General features: G+C 34.9%; 1 protein-coding gene across 2 annotated transcripts in view; it reads right to left on the bottom strand.

The window, feature by feature from the left end:
* LRRC7 (leucine rich repeat containing 7) overlaps positions 1-18158 on the bottom strand; it is a 391349-nt gene that overhangs the window by 327306 nt on the left and 45885 nt on the right. The gene's annotated exons all lie outside the window — the stretch shown is intronic.

Raw genomic sequence — 18158 nt, forward strand, 5'->3', positions numbered from 1 at the left:
CAATATGGTGCCCTTCACAAGATGTGATAAAAGACGTAGGCTTTCAATCTGATATAAGCAGATTGAAGACAGCATTTTTGGATGGTATTTCATGCTGCTTTATGCTCATTCTTCTATCATAACTATAGATAACTTCTAATATTATCTATGTTTATTAATATTTTAATTAATGCTGATGATGGTGGTACTTGTGCCTTCAGGACCGAGCAAATGCTGCAATTCTGAAACTAAATAAACAGGGCTTGTAGTGATAATCTTTTAATCAATTAAGTTGCTTTGGGTATAAATCTAGGCAGTTACTTTATAATTGGAAAGATTTTAAGAGATTCATGAAACATATAAGCCTACTTGATGTCACCCTCAGGCTGAAAAAAGAGTTAATATAAAAGAAAAATTAATTTAAGAAGCTTTTTGCAAGGAAGTTAAAGGCATGTGATAATGCACTCAGAGATTTAATAATTGTTAAATGAAATGTTCATGAAAGTTAACATGGCAGAATCAGACTCATTTTAAAATGGAACTACTTTGTTACGATTCTGAGATTTTTTTTCATTGTTAGTCTTCGATATGAGATTAAAAGTACAATTTTACACAATGAATTAAAACATCTTGAGTATTTAAATAGTTATCTTTATTCATGTTGGAAGTAATAAATGCTATATATGGGATTTTTGTTGTTTGTTTAAATCCTTACTGAATTAAATTATTTAGGAAATGGTGAAAGGCAACAGGATTTGAGAAAATTAAGAGAATAAAATCAGGAGCAAACTTTTTGCAAAGAGAATTGGAAAAGGCTTTAAAAAGGCAGGAGAGGTCTTGGAGTGAAAGAGCATGCTTAAATAATGGGGTCCTTTTGGTAGACAGAGTACTTCACAAAGATCACAGTGCTACCAGAGTAAACATTTCTAAAATTCAAATCTAAACACATGTAAAATTCTTCCCAGTTTCCCTGTCTCCTTCACCATCAATCCTATATTGCTGAGTTGAGACTATATAAGCCTTTGCCAAAACTACAGTCTCCTTCCAAACCACACTCATGCCTTACATTCCATGCTTTTGTGCCTTTGTATTTCCTGTTCTCCTGAACTCTCTTGCCAGATCATCTCTTCCTTATCATTTTCAACTAAACTCAGAAAGAAAGAAAGAAAGAAAGAAAGAAAGAAAGAAAGAAAGAAAGAAAGAAAGAAAGGAAGAAAGAAAATGTACATAGAAATTTTAAGGAGAAAGTCAGAGATTATCAGGGATTATCCTCGTAGCAGAATTTTCCTCTACTATCCCTGTTATAAGTGAATTGTATCCTCCTAAAATTCATGTGTTGAAGTTCTAACCTTTACTACCTCAGAATTTGAAAATAGGGTTGCTGCAGGTGTAATTAGTTCAGATGAAGTCATACCAGAGTAGGATGGGACCCTACTCTAATACGACTGGTATTCTTATAAAAAGAAGATCATTTGAAGAAAGATGTACTGAAAGAGAAGATGTGAAGGGACATGGACAAGACATCCACCTGTAAGTCAAAGCGACATTTCTGGAACAGATCCATCCCTCACAGTCTTCCAAAGGAATCAACACTAACAAGACTTGATTTAGTATTTCTATCCTCCAGAATTATGAGACAACAAATTTCTTTTGTTCGAGCCATCTAATTTGGGGTCTTTATTACAGCAGCCCTAGCAAACTAACACAACCCCCTTCTTCAGCTTCCATTCAACAGTTAGGTGGCTCTTCTCCAGTGTCTATAAAACTCAGAGCCCAGTAAGGCAACTTATTACAACTGTTTTCTTGTCAGTCTCTTGAGATAGTATGAGTTCTTAATTAGAGCATAAGCTCTGTCTTTTGTTGTTGCTATTGTTCTCCTAATCCAAGACAGACATGCAGATTAATGAAGAGAGGCAAAAACAGATTAATGAATAGAGGCAAAGATGGAACTTTTGTTTGTCCTTAGATTTTACCAACTGTTTGAAGAAGACTTAAAACTTGAAACTTAAAATTTCAGTTACAGCTAAAATTGTCCAACAAAAGTATAAAATTAGATACTCTGAAGAACAACATGTGTGATGTCACCAAAAGAAAAAAATGGATAGGTTACCCCTTCAATCTCAGAAATAAACATGCTGGAAAAGAAATGATTTTCAATGTCTTTCATCAATACACATAGTGAATATAATAAACTACTTGAACTTAAAAATTTAACCCAAAGACTTAAAGATTTCAGAAGTGTCTTGAAAAATTGATATGGTGGTTATCATTTGAAAACGATGGACATATCTTGTTTAGAAGGAGCCATTCTAATAGAAAAGAGAGAGCATTATATGTCAATATGGACATCCTAAACTGATAATGGAAGTAAATTGAAGACTATTTGAAAGAGAATAGAAATAGAAATTATATTATCTTGAAAGTTCATTATTAACCACCAGACCATGTGAAATATATCTGAGTTATACTTTTCTAATGAGCATACTGGCAGAGAGAAAAAATAAGAACAATGAGAGAAGAGCTGTTTAGACATTGTGGGCACATAATTCTGCTCAATCAAAATATTGCTACTTAAAATCTCACTTGTTATTTTCTTCAGCATATTTATTACTAAGAATTTGGAAAATACAGAAAAGTGTAATAAAATTCACTACATTCCTATCATCCAGAAATCCAGCACTATAAACATATTGGAGTATTTTCTATCATCCATTTAAGGTTGTACTCAAAATACATACATATATACGCATACATACATGCACAAACATACAACATATTTGTATATTATTAAAATTAAATATATTGTTTTGTCTTGTGCTTTTCTGCTTAGCATTAAACTATGAACATTTTCTCATACCATTAAACGTTCCTAGAAACATACTTTGTGAAGATAATGAAATACTCTGCTGTGAATACGCCTACCAATTTATTTGACCAATCTTTTTCCTAATCTATAAATTTATGTTTGCCATTTTCCACAATTATAACTAATGCCTTCATAAACAATTTCAAATACAAGTTCTTATGCATTTACTAGGTGAAAAGAATTTAAACACTTTTATATTACAAAATTGCTCAATTATTGTACCAATTAATACTATGCAGAGTATTGTATATGAATAACTATTTCTTTGCATAGAAGATATTATCAGTTTATTTTCAACCACTGTCAGTTTGATAAAGCAAAGTATAATTTGAGGTGTTTATAATCTTTTCCTTTATTTGTTCTTTCTTTAATTTATGTTTATAAAATCAGTTTCTTGAGTGAACTTAACTCAATGGCTTACAAATAGGAAAAATTTTATTTTTCACCAATCACTGCCTTTAAATATCATCTTTGGGAACTCTCTTATCCCATCTTGGATAAGGGCTTCTGCCAATCCCATAGGTTTCTCATTTTTTAGTCGCAGAAACATTCTCCTTTAGATAATTAGTTTCGTTCTCAGGTATAGTTGCAGAACAGTGTACGAATAATCTAGATATTTTTGTTAAGTGTACAATTGGCCATGGTTCTTGAGCAGGTGGGTGCACTACAAGAGAATGATATAAACGACTATATAAAGGATACATCATTATATGTGAAGGGTTAATAGAATTTAATGTCTCATTTGATTGTGTTTGTATGGAAAGGCTTTTATAATAACATGAATAAATGGGGAAGAAAAAAATTCTAAGATTTTGTTCTTTACTGTCACTAATGGATCCTTTCAAATGGAAATGCCTCTTGATAGCACTTCTGTTAACTGACCTTGGAATTTTGCACCAAGCTTAAATGAAGAATATTTACTTTTCTTACTAATACAGGATGCCACAGAACAAACAATTCTTACAGTAATATAAATTCAGTGTTTTACTTTGTTTCATGAACCCAGTTAGAGTTCAATCCACCTCTAGCAATTATAGTGATATAAACATATGAATGTTGTCAGAACAAATCTTCCTTCTATTTCACATTTTCTAGATGTATGTAGAAGAAAACAAGGTGCAGCAATGAGCATCAATGGAGACAAAATGCACCTAGTTTCTCAGTGAGCAGCAACAACTGTCTTCTGAGACTGGCTCTGAACCAGGGGCCAAATCTAATCTGAAGCAGAAAAGTGACATGATTTCATTATTCTCCTGGACCATCTGCTTCATTTTTAAGGATATTAGAAAGGAATTCATTAAATGAATTTATATGCATCGTGTTTGTGCGTTTGTATGTGTATACTGAGCTTGAGAGCATGCAGGGTTCAGAGTAGGCAACAAGATGGATGTTGAGATAAATGAATATACCAGGTAATTAGAGTAATCTTTTTAGCTTCTCAGAATAAGCATTTCACTTATATTTTAAAAATATTTTCCCCATAGTAAAGGGAATATATTTAGAATAATTAATTTTTTTCTGCTTGTCTCAGAGTTATCATGAGTATTATGGTTATTTTATAAAGATTATAATAGATATAATTGAGTACAGTATAGAAATTAAAGAGCACGTAATCACATATTTTAGACATTTTCCACTTTTAAATAGAAATAGAGTAAATATGTACAACCTTACTACCTCAATATCAGAGTAAGAGGCAGAGCGTTTTTTTTCTTCTTAAAAATACCATCGACATTATTCACAGAGTTGGAACAGATAATCCTAAAATTTGTATGGAACCAGAAAAGACCTCAAATAACCAAAGCAATCGTGAAAAAGAAAACAAAGCTGGTGGCACCACAATTCCGGACTTCAAGCTCTATTACAAAGCTGTAATCATCAAGATAGTAATGTACTGGCACAAAAACAGACACATAGATCAATGGAACAGAATAGAGAACCCAGGGGCGCCTGGGTGGCTCAGTCGTTAAGTATCTGCCTTCAGCTCAGGGTGTGATCCCAGGGTTCTGGGATCGAGCCCCTCATTGGGCTCCCTGCTCTGCTGGGGGCCTGCTTCTTCCTCTCCCACTCCCCCTGCTTTTTTCCCTCTCTCACTGGTTCTCTCTCTGTCTGTCAGAATAGAGAACCCAGAAATAGACCCTCAAGTCTATGGTCAACTAATCTTTGACAAAGCAGTAAAGAATATCCAATGGAAAAAAGACAGTCTCTTCAACAAATGTTGTTGGGACAATTGGACAGCCACATGTAGAATGAAACTGGACCATTCTCTTTCACCATACACAAAGATAAACTCAAAATAGATGAGACAGGAATCCATCAAAAGAACACAGGGAAACAATCTCTGTGACCTCACCTGCAGCAACTTCTTGCTAACAGTGTCTCCAAAGGCAAGGGAAATAAAAGTAAAAAATGAACTATTGGTACTTCATCAAGATAAAAAAGCTTTTTCACAGCAAAGGAGAAGATATTTCCAAACGACATATCAAATAAAGGGCAAGTATTCAATATCTATAAAGAATTTATCAAACTCAGCGCCCAAAAAACAAATAATCCAGTCAAGAAATGGGCAGAAGACATGAACAGACATTTCTCCAGAGAAGACTACAAATGGCCAACAGACACATGAAAAACTGCTCCACATCACTCGGGATCAGGGAAATACAAATTAAAACCACCATGAAATACCACCTCACACCAGTCAGAATGGCTAAAATTAACAAGTTAGGAAACAACAAATGTTTGTGAGGATGTGGAGAAAGGGGAACCCTCTTACGCTGTTGGTGAGAATGCAAGCTAGTACAGCTACTCTGGAAAACAGTACGATGGTTCCTCAAGAAGTTAAAAATAGAGCTACCCTATGACCCAGGAATTACACTAGTAGGTATTTACCACAAAGGATACAAACATTGAGATCTGAAGGGGCATCTGCACCCCAATGTTTATAGCAGCAATGTCCACAATAGCGAAACTATGGAAAGAGCTGAGATATCCATTGACAGAAGAATAGATAAAGAAGATGTGGTATATATATATATATAATAGAATATTACTCAGCCATCAGAAAAGATGAAATCTTACCATTTATATGGATGGAACTGGAGGATATTATGCCGAGTGAAATAACTCAGTCAGAGAAAGACATTATCATATGGTTTCACTTGTAAGAGGAATATAAAAAACAGCACAGAGGATCATAGGAGAAGGGAGGGAAAATGGGAGGCAGAGAGGAAGACAAACCATGAGAGACTCTTAACTATGGGAAAGAAACTGAGGGTTGGTAGAAGGGAGGTGGGTGGGGGGATGGGGTAATTGGGTGATACCCATTAAGGATAGCACATTATGTAATGAGCACTGGGTGTTATATGCAACTGATAAATTACTGAGCCCTACGCCTGAAACTAATGATGTACTATATGTTGGCTAATTGAATTAAAAAAAAAGAATAAAAACAATTTACATTTCAGTCCATCCTAAAACAGCAGAACATACACATTCTTTTCAAGTGCACATGGAACATATTAGGCTACAAAATAAGTCTCAACAAATTTAAAAAGGGTGGTCATTCCATGTATCCTTTCTGACCACAACACTATGAAACTAGAAATCAACCAGAAGAAAAAATCTGGAAAGAGCACAAATACATGGAGGTTAAATAACAGGCTATTAAACAATGAATGGGTCAGCCAAGAAATCAAAGAGGAAATCAAAAAATACATGGAGACAAATGAAAATGAAAACACAATGGTCTAAATCTTTGGGATGCAGCAAAAGCTGTCCTAAGAGGGAATTTTATAGTAATACAGGACTATCTCAAGAAGCAAGAAAAATATCGAATAAAGCTGTCCCACTAAGATCAGGATCAAGACAGGGATGTCCACTCTCATCACTTGTACATCTTACAACTAAGGGAACTAGAAAAGTAAAAACAAACAAAACACAAAACCAGCAGAAGGAAGAAAATAATAAAGGTTAGAGCAGAAATAAATGAATAAAACCAGAAGCTGGTTTCTACAAGAAATGGATAAATTCCTAGAACATATATCCTCCCAAAACTGAATCAGGAAGAAATAGAAAACTTGAATAAACTGACTACCAGCAACAAAATTGAATCAATAATCAAAAAACTCCCAAGAAACAAAAGTCTAGGATGAGATGGCTTCACAGTTGAATTCTATTAAACTTTAAAGGAAAAGTTAATACCTATTCTTTTCAAACTATTCCAAAAAATATAAGAGGAAGGAAAGCTTCCAAACTCATTCTATGAGACCAGCATTACCCTGATCCAAAACCAGATAAAGGACTGCAAACAAAAGAGAACTACAGGCCAATATCTCTGATGAACATAGATGCAAAAATCTTTAACAAAACATTAGCAAATCAATTCCAATACATTTAAAAAATTATTCACCACAATTATGTGGACTTTATTCCTGGAATGCAAAGGTGATTTGATATTTGCAAATCAATCAACGTGATACATTGCTTCAATAAAAGAAAGGATAAGAGCCATATGATCATTTCAACAGATGCAGAAAAAACATTTGACAAAATACAACACTCATTCATGATAAAAACCTTCAAAAAAGTAGGTTTGGAGGGAACATAGCTAAACACAATAAAAGCCATATATGAAAAACGCACGGTTAACATCATACTCAAGGGTGAAAAACTGAAAGCTTTCCCCCTAAGATCAGGATCAAGATAGGTGGGGCGCCTGGGCGGCTCAGTCGTTAAGTGTCTGCCTTTGGCTCAGGGTGTGATCCTGGATCCCTGGGATCGAGCCCTGCATCAGGCTCCTCTGCTGGGAGCCTGCCTCTTCCTCTCCCACTCCCCTGCTTGTGTTCCCTCTCTCGCTGGCTGTCTCTCTCTCTGTCAAATAAATAAATTTAAAAAAAGGATCAAGACAGGGATGTCCACTTTCACCACTTCTATTCAACATAGTACTGGAAGTCCTAGCCACAGGAATTCAACAACAAAAAGAATAGACAAGAATAAAACACATCCAAGTTGGTAAGGAAGAAGTAAAACTTTCACTATTTGCAGATGACATATGACTCTATATAGAAAATCCTAGAATCCACCAAAAAAACTACTGGAACTGATAAGTGAATTCAATAAGTCCACAGGATACAAAATCAATGTACAGAAATCCATCACATTTCTATACACTAAAAATAAAACAACAGAAAGAGAAATTAAGAAAACAATCCCCTTTACAATTGCACCAAAAAGAATAAACATCTAGCACTAAACTTAACCAAAGATATGAAAACCCGGTACTCTGAAAATTATAAAACATTGATGAATGAAATTAAAGACAACACAAACAAATGAAAGGTATTCTACACTCATGGATTGAAAGAACAAATGCTGTTAAAATGTCCATACTACCCGAAGCAATCTACAGATTTAATGAAAGCCCTAACAAAATACCAAAAGTATTTTTCACATAACCAGAATAAATAATCCTAAAATTTGGCTGGAGCCACAAAAGAACCCAAATAACCAAAAAAATCTTAAGAAAGAAAAAAAGCTGGAAGTATCACAATTGAGATTTCAAGTTACATTACAAAGCTGTAGTAATGAAAACAGTATGGTACTGGCACAAAAACAGACAGATCAATAGAACAGGATAGCAAGCTCGGAAACAAACCCATGATTATATGGTCAAACAATCTGCAACAAAAGAGTCAAGAAATGCAATAGGAAAAAGACAGTCTCTTCAACAAATAGTGTTGGGAAAACTGGATTGCTTTGTGCAAAAGAATAAAACTGGGGCACTTTCTTACACCATACACAAAAATAAATTCAAAATGGATGAAAGACCTAAATGTGAGGCCTGAAACCATCAATATCCTAGAGGAGAACATAGGCAACAATCTCTTTGACATGAGCCATAGCAACATCCTTCTAGATATGTCTCTTGAGGCATATATATATATATATATTTCTTCCATAAAAATGAATGAAATCTTGCCATTTGCAATATGGATGCAGCTAGAGAGCATAATGCTACATGAATAAGTCAGTCAGTGAAAGAGAAACAAATGAGCAAAGGACAAAGGAAAAAGAGAGCCAAACCAAGAAACACTTTTAACTACAGAAAACAAATTAATGGTTATCAGAGGAGAGATGGGTGGGGAGATGGGGGAAATAAGTGATGGGAATTAAAGAGTACACTTACAATAAGCATTGAATAATATATACAATTGCTCACTATATTGTATACCTGAAATTAATATAACACTGTATGTTAACTATACTGAAATTAAATTAAAAACTTAATACTTAATAAAGTTTTTAGAAAAGTTTACATTTCAGGTAAATATCTCAGATTGTTTTCCCCAGTGAATTTCTGCTCCTGTCCAAATTCTCTGATGACTTTCACTGTCCTTTAAACTGATGCTCTTGTTATTTTTTCCCCCAAATCTGACCTTCTTAATGTACTGCCATCTTTTAGTTAATGAATTAATACTCATCAGTCTCCTAAGCTAAATATTCAGAACGATCTTCCACTCTATATTTTCTACCACTTTTCTCTTTCAATGTCACAAATGAGACAGATTTTCAAATGTGGCTCCTCCTCTCCGTAATCATTGCTGGAATGTTGGATCATGTTCCCTTCTCCTCTTCCTTTGACTTCTCTAATAGCTTTCTAGTTGATTTCTGCATAGCCTACCATGTAAATGTTGCCAACTTCCTCAACCCAACACATCCACGATGCCTCTGTATTCTTCCATGCTTTTGCAACTGCTTTTCTGTGCCAGGAATGATCTTCACTCTTTGTTTTAACTTGGAGAAATCTTAATCGTTCATCCTCAAGTCAGTTCAAATGTTACTCTCTTTGCAAATCTTTTCCAACTTCCTCACGATGTAAGTTGCTTTCTTCTTTTGCCCTTAGAGCTCTTTCTAGCATTGATTGTGGTAAGTTGTCAAAGCTCATTCTAAAGACTTATCATCACCCAAACCTGCTCGGCCCTTACAAAGACAGCTAATTCCAAGATTTTTTAAAAGTACCCATCCCTCACCAGCTAACAATTCAAATTTCTTTTTAAATTTCATCAGAAAGGCAAGTCACAGCACTTTCATGCTTTACTAGACGTTACATATGGATGACATCAAAGTGATGAATCATCTTTCTTATGAAACGTCTTCTATAATAATATGTTCTAAAGAACACCTTGGCAGGTTATAATAAAGACCAACTCTGCTTTCTTTAACAACAGAGTAGCTTGTACACTTAGTTACTTTGTGGCTCAGAAATGCTATTCTGCTGCAGGCAGAAAATAATGCATATGTTTTAAAAAATTCTTTGTCATTTATACATTACAATTATGCCCTATAAACAATAACAAAATGATTGACAAAATTGAGAGCATTAATATAACTATATGTTCAGTCACAAAGATTTAAAATAATGAAGGACTATGGCATAGCTCTGTGAAATAACAGTCACCTTATTTTTCTGCTTTAATCTGAGAATGGTTTACCATGCTAGTGCAGAATCTGGCTGGTAAATATTATTAAATAATTGGGTCTTATCTCACAAATTATTCATAATATATTTGGCTATTACTGAGATATCTCACAATATTTACACACAAACATAAAAATATACACACATACACACATACAAATATCTTCTAATGACCATATATAATCTGAAGTCACTAAAAACACCCAAAACAAAATACATAAAATAACATAAAATTATTTTATTCCTAAAAATATTTTGCCTTTAAAATTACATTGGTTTGGAAATATTTTCACTGGAAATATTCTGTTAGTTGGTTACACATGAATTATACAAAGCAGCATGGTTAAGGTATACTGCATTAAAATATCAAGAAATATGCATTCTAATCCTAATTCTGAGGCAAACCAATAAGTTTAAATTATTTCATGTTTAGTTTTACATAGGTAAAATACTAATTTTGGACTGGAATTTCTCAGTTCTTTAACAGAACTAATAGCTTACTACTCTATTTCATATACCTAGCTCTGCTTTACTCAGTTTAGAATCTGTAAGAATTTTTGACAGTTTTCCTTCTAGGTTTTTGTGTCACATAATTTGCATTAACACATACATATACACATATAGTTTTATATTTCTGTTCTTGCTCTTTTAAAATTATGTTCAAATCTCTATTAGCTTTTTAAATCTTAGCATCACTTTCTGAATTATTTGTATTGGCTTAAACAAGATGAAAATTCATCTTAAAATGTCCTGAGGGTTCTAAATGGAAAGGATCTGGTCAGATCTTTTCTATCTTGCTGTTCAGTAGAGAATAATTTGAAGAAGGCTGAGAAACCAATCCGGAGGTTCTGTGGTCATAAAAGAGGTAGAGAGGAGAGAAGTAAGCGTAGTAGAAGATAAAGTAAATAAATAGAGTTATAATCAGCAAGACTTGGTGATTGATTGGTCACAGTTGGTAAATCTCCTTTAGCTTGCTCCTGGTACTAAAATAGCTTTGGGGGCTAGGAGAATTTGGTTATTGTTTCTTCTATCTCCTCCTCACACACGCCTCTGTTCTTTATTCCCAAATGTTTGCTTCCCATCACTGGTTTCTCTCTATTTTGCATTTTGGTGATTTCTACCTTCACTGCTGGTCTTCAGCATCTTTCTTTTGCCAGGATTCTTTTCTTCTTGCCTTTTCTTTTGGTTTCCTAGTCTTTTCCTAGTCTTTCTTATTCCCTCGGGTCTCAGGTTACATGTTACCTCTGTGGAGCTTTTCTGATCCTCCTGGATTGTAGAGTTGTCAGATTTAGCAAACAAAATAATAATAATAACAAAACAAACAACAAACACAACCAAAAACAGGATGCCCAATCCAATATAAAATTCAGATAAACAATGGATAGTGCAAGTATGTCCCATGCAGTATCTGGGACAGGATTACCCTAAAAAAAATTATTTTAAATTCAAATTTAATTGGGCATTCTATATTTTATCTGGCAAGACTAAGAATTGCTGCTAAATGCTACATAGCTCAGTGAATTTGGCACTTTCTACCTAATATATTATAATTGTTTAAATGGTTCCCTTCACCACTAATTCACAGAATAAGATCTAAGTCTCCTTTTCCTGACTATAGCTCCTTTAATGCCCGGCGTAGTGTCTGGCACATGGTGGATATTTAATAGATATTTGTTGTATAAATGTATGGATGGATATTTGCTTCCTCTGTTTGGGGGGTTGGCAATGCTATGGAGAGATGTGTGTCCCTCTAAAATTCATAGGTTGAAGCCCTAATCTCCAATGTCACTGTTTTGGGAGCGAGGGACTTCACAGAGGTAATTAAGGATAAGTGAAATCTTAAGAGTGGGTCCCAATACAATAGGACTGGTGACCTTATAAGAAAAGGAATAGACACCAGGAACATGCACACACAGGGAAAAGGTCATGTGAGAACACAGCAAGAAGGTGGTTGTCTGCAAGCCAGGGAGGGAAGCCACAAGAGAAAGCAAGTCAGCCAGCACCTTGATCTTGGACTTCCAGCCTCCAGAAACTGTGCAAAAATAAACCGTGGCTGGTTCAGCCACACAGTATGTGATATTTTGTTACAGCAGCCCTAGTAGATGACTACAGCAATCCTTGGCATGTGTAGCCATCATCAACCAATATACTTTTTCCCTTCTATTTAGAAAATTGACTAATCATATAATAGAGTCAATAACGTTTCACCTCTTGTTTATTTTCTGCATTTGGTTACTCTTTGTCTTAGAGGTCTTTTCTGATATCACTCATATTGTGAATGCTGGATAGTTATGAAACTAGATTCTGACTAGCAGATGACAAAGGCTTTTTTATTGTAAATTTTTCAAATGAATTCTGTTTGCCTAATGATAGTTCTTTATTTAATAGTGTAAACCAGTAGCCAGTTTCTCCTCTGGTGATTGACACCTTGAAAATTCAGAGTTATAGCCTGAATAATTTGTTGTATACAAATTAAACTTTGTTTTTGGCAAAATATGACTTTATATCTTCGTTAACTAGTTCTTCATTAGATTAAATGAGGCATAAATTATCTAGCACAGTTAACCAGTAAATTGCCTAGTTAACCAGTAAATAGCGGGCTTCTCCTTTGATAATAAAAATATAAGTATTCAGAGCAACTGGGAAAAGAAATGAATACACAGGCCTATAGTCAAATCAATTAACTTTCTAAAAGTGTGCTCCCAATCCTATTTCAGTCTTGTGCTCTCTCATGTTGTATCCATTCTGAGACTGTACAGTTTAAATCATCCTATGTTTGCTAAGCAGCCTTGGCAGTAGAAAGATAGCCTCAAACCTTCCTGATCTTTGTGAGTTGGAAGCATTCCTTCTTCTATATTCCTAGGCTTATAGTGGACCTGCTGAAAGCCCACAGCTGTCCCCCTCTATGACTAACACCTTCAATTACCATGCTTACCCTTATCTTGGCCTGCCTTCTGCTAGCCTCAGTCAGGGTAAGGGAAACTATATAATTTAAATTATGATATTTCCTAGCTAATGCCTATCCCTCTGTCTTTTCTTTTCCAAGTCAGAAAATAATAGATAGGAAAAAGCAACCTGATTTGCTCTCTTTATGGCCCCTCTACATAAGCTCAACTTAATCTCAGCAGTGTACTTTCCCATCAGCATCATTTCACCTCTGGTTACCATAGTGACCAGCTACTGCTATCTTGCTTTTAGTCAAGTCTCCCAAACCCTCTTTATTGTTCAATATGGGAATTTTGCATTATACCCAGTAACCTAAAAACTGTAGTTTGGGGTATAATTATAGTTTGTTTTTCCTCTCTAAGGAATTTCTCACTTGGCCACTTTTTTTTTTTAGGTCCTGTTTGTTTCCAAGCTATTAAGAGTCCCCCCAAGAACTTACTCCTGCCTATCTACTGTTTCTGAGTCTCTGGGGTCCACTTAAGTTTTTGGTTTTTTTTTTTTCTTTTCAAGCTGCCAAGAATCATATTTGTAATTCATGATAGTTTATTAGGTAAAGCAGTCTAGCTCTTTCTGTGTCTTATTTCTCTTACATAAACTACCCCTGGGGGCCTTGCCTTTTACAACTAACAGATCCATCAGTGTGTTGTTTTGAATAAAAATAGCTTTTTTTCCCCTCTCTCTCAAAGGGGTACTATTCGATATTTCTCAGCAATTGGCTCAAACAGCAGCCTACAGTTAAACTAACACTTTGTATAAGAAGAAAAACACATTAAGGCAATTTTTAAAAGGTAGGCCTTTTGTTTTAGAGTTCCAGGTTTCAATTTTAAAAGATACTTAATGAACTGACAATAGAAAAAAAAAAAAGAAGTAGTAAAAACTGGCAGAAAAAAATTTTAAAAATAGGTTTATATCACTATCAGAGGTCCCATAAAATACTCAATTACAGATTAGTACCAGCTTGGGAGTAGGTAAAGTAGAATGATGAGAGGTCAAGAACATGGACCATGAAATTATAAGACCAAGGTTCAAATTCACAGCTTTACCAATTACTAGCTCTCTCATCACACTTACCTTCCAAATAAAATAGAGATATACCCTTCTAAATAAGACTGAGAAATCAGTGCAGAATTTATTAGATTTCAGTATGTTTTCCATTTTCTATCATCTCAATGAGACAAAGATGGCTTTCCTCAAGCAATTCAGCCCTCATTGGGCACCCAAAAAAGTTCTCAGTAAGCCCAGACAAGATATTTTTGCCTCTGGAATAAAATAAGGCAGTTTCTGCCAAACACAGTCATATTCCCTGTTGGACAAGTGCAATGTGAGTCTACAATCAAATTCCCTGGGGTGAGGGTGTGAAATAAATGCAGCCAAAAGCTCCTTCTTTTCCTTCCCTCCTGTCCTAAAAAAGCAAGAGTAAATTCCAGACCTAATATTTATTAAAAGACTCGCTTCTTAGTCTTTGACCCAAATTCCAATATAAGACTGTGGTAAGTTTAAGTATATCAGGGTTGATCAAGGGAAAGTCACAACCAGAATAAAGCAGTATTTTATAAGCTTTACTGGGTAGCACATGGAGACGTTTTGCAAGAGGGTTCTGGGAATTCCCTCTGGAGAGACCTTCCAGATTCCAGAGACAGTGGTGTGGAGAGGTTTGCAAGAGAGTTCTGGGATTCCCTCTGGAAAGGAACCTTCCAGATTCCAAAGACAGTGGGTGTGGAATCACTACCCAGAAGGGGAAGAGGGCAAGCCATCTCCAGTGGAGAGGGAAATTGGAGAGGGCATTTCTATGTCTAGGGTATGTTGCTCAGCAGCAAAACAGGGAATCTCTGTGTTGGAGAGCTGCAAAGGGTAGCAGCCATTTGAGGTCTTTGTAGCCATAAGGTTTGTCTTTTTCTATAGGTAGCATATACTGGGTGCAGTTTTGTGGGGCATGCAAAGCAGGCAGATTTGAAATGGCTAAAAATATACTTATTTGGGCTCTATTTAAAGCAATTGAATATGTAAGAATTTGAATTTGGCTCTGGCAGGCTTTGAGCTAGCACTCCTAGCCCACGGTGAAGAAATAAATATAGAGGCCAATACACAGAGGTCATCTTTAACTCATTTATATAACAAAGACTCATACTTTCAGAACCTTTGTTTACAACTTCGTTGACTCCAAGCAATTCAAGGGCTGATAATATCAAAGGCAAGGTAAAGATAATGATGATGATAATAATCATCATCATGGCTACATTAATTAGGTGAGGGCCTACCATGAATCTCATAAAAGAAAGAACTGGAAGCTTTTTTCCCTTTATACTGCAGATAAGGAAACGAAGTCCCAAAGCACTGAATGTGTTGATTCAAGCACACAAAATCTGTTTAACTACAAAATCTGTATTTGTGCTCTACATACACTCTCTACTTATCATGAGAAGGAACTTTTGTATGAAAATGAACCAAAATTTTCTGCAACTTTCCAGATGGAAATTCTGCTTTAGTAGATGTTCTACTCCGCTGAAAAGGTACATTACTTAACTTATTCACACGCACTAATGAAGTATTTTTGAAAATCAGCTTCTGGTGACCAAAAAGGTCTCATTGTTATTGAAATACTACTGGATTATGTTAAAATATGATAAAAACATTAAATAATTTTTATTTGTGTAAAAAACTAAAAATAGAAAAATAGCAACTATAAATAGTTTCTTGTTGTCTAAGAGGTGAAGATACAGCAAAGTGACTTAACAAATGTTCAACTATTAGACATCATAGAGTTATTAAATAAATTAATAATTGTTCTTAGTGAATCAGTCAGAAAAAGTAAATCTTATGGGAATTAAAAAAGAAGCTATATAACACTTTTTCTGCAGTGTTTAATCTCACAAATTCCAAATGTCATTTTTCAAAATAGAAAATTGTGAAATAATTAACTTCAACATATGTCGTGGCGAGACTTGCAGAAAAGCAGCAAAAATTTTGTTTTAAAAATAACAGAGCAATGCCACTGTTAATAAATGTATATATTTTCCAAGCACCAAATTCTGAACATTTTACCAGCAAAAGTGAGCAAGACTTAGAATTAAATTTCGATTGCTTTTAGTGAACTTAAAAAATTCATAAGTCTCTAGTGAAGAAAGAGAGAGATCAAAAAGGGAACTTCTTAAAAGAATGCTAATACAATGGAGAAAAATGACAGGATGGGTAAAAAGTTGTTGGAGTTAAGATATTCACACACTTTCAAATCCCACAGTAATCACACAAGGAGAAAATGTACAATGGAGGGATTTGACACCACCTCAATTAAGTGGTCAAATTTAGTATCATCAATGGTGGGACAAAATGACATTATATGCATCCTGATGTGACAAAAATACAATACCAACAATCTGGTAGTCTTGTCCAAATGGATTACCTAAATATAATAATGAAGAAAAGATTAACAAATCCAGTATCTTGGACATTTTAAAAGATGACTGGCTAAGACTTTCCAAAGTCTTAGGTGGTCATAAATAGAGTAAAGCTAAATGCCTTTGAACAAAATGACAATTTAGCAAAGACAATATTTCTCTGCATAAAGAAAAAACAGGTTCAGTGTTGAGAAATTTGTGGATGGGGTTTTTTGTGCTAGCAAAAAATGGTTTGATATCTTAAAGAAGAGAAATGTTGGTCGTGACATATATGACTAAAATTCAGGGGAAACCTGCAAGAATTGATGTGGGAGGCACCCATTTACAACAGTTTTTCCACCATTATTCAGAAATAAAATTAAAAATAACTTGGGAGTCACTTGTACCTAAGACAGATGAATCAGGTACTTAGTTAATGCAAATAAGGAAACATGAGTAGGAAATAAATAATCAAATCATGTTATTATCCTTGTTTTCTGAACGATTTAAATAAAATTACTTTGCTGGCTTAATTTACACACTCTCTTCTCTGTCCCTGGGTGAATAATGTGCCATCTTATGGAATCTGGAGAAAGGCATGTTCACAGAGAAGTGGAACAAGGACCAATTATAAGCTTAATTGCATGTCTAACAGGGAATATCAAGTATCATCAGGAATCTTGCCAGAATTCCATTAAAAAGCTTTGGATTAAGTGTCAGACCTGAATTCTAGTCCCAGTTCTGCCATTCAGTAGCCACATGATCTGAATCAAATCTTTTATTTTTTAAGTGCCTTTACCTATAAAAACATTGGTCCTCATTGCTATAATTCTCTAAATATACCATGTCTTAAATAGGTAAGAAAGTACATGTTCCATATTTTTTTTTCTTTAATTGTATTTCTTACCAAAGCCCATCTATATCTTTTCCCACACTGAGATCTCCTTTAGGAACCGGATATTCCTTTCACATCTAGCTTGGTACAGAGCTCCTGAATCAATTCCTGAGCCACTGACAAATTCCCACTTTCTCAGGAAGGTATGGAACCCTATTAACCATAAAAATGCTTTATTTTTAAGATGTTAAAGTGGCTTCGTCTATAGAAGTAATTTTGGCAAACAAATATGTTCAAAGGAGCCTGTTGGTTACACCCCAGTCTTCATTTGAATGTCATTTTCTAGTTTAAGGAAAATAAAGTATTTTTGTTTATACAAAGGAGATAGAAGGGCACCCGGATGGCTCAGTCGGTTGGGCATCTGCCTTCAGCTGGGGTCATGGTCCTAGGATCCTGTGATAAAGCCCCACATCAGGGGTCCCTGCTCAGTGGGGAGCCTGCTTCTCCCTCTCTCTCTCCCTCTGTCACTCTCTCTGCTTGTTCTCCCTCTCTCTCTCTGTGTCAAATAAATAAATAAAATCCTTTTTTTTAAAAGGAGATAGAGCCAATTCTTCATTCATGTTGTCAAAACTCAGAGTCAAAATATCGCAAGCATATATTAAGTCCAACTAAGCATTACAG

Source organism: Ursus maritimus, unplaced genomic scaffold (assembly GCF_017311325.1).
Source record: "Ursus maritimus isolate PB19 unplaced genomic scaffold, ASM1731132v1 scaffold_12, whole genome shotgun sequence".
NCBI classification, from domain to species: Eukaryota; Metazoa; Chordata; class Mammalia; order Carnivora; family Ursidae; genus Ursus; species Ursus maritimus.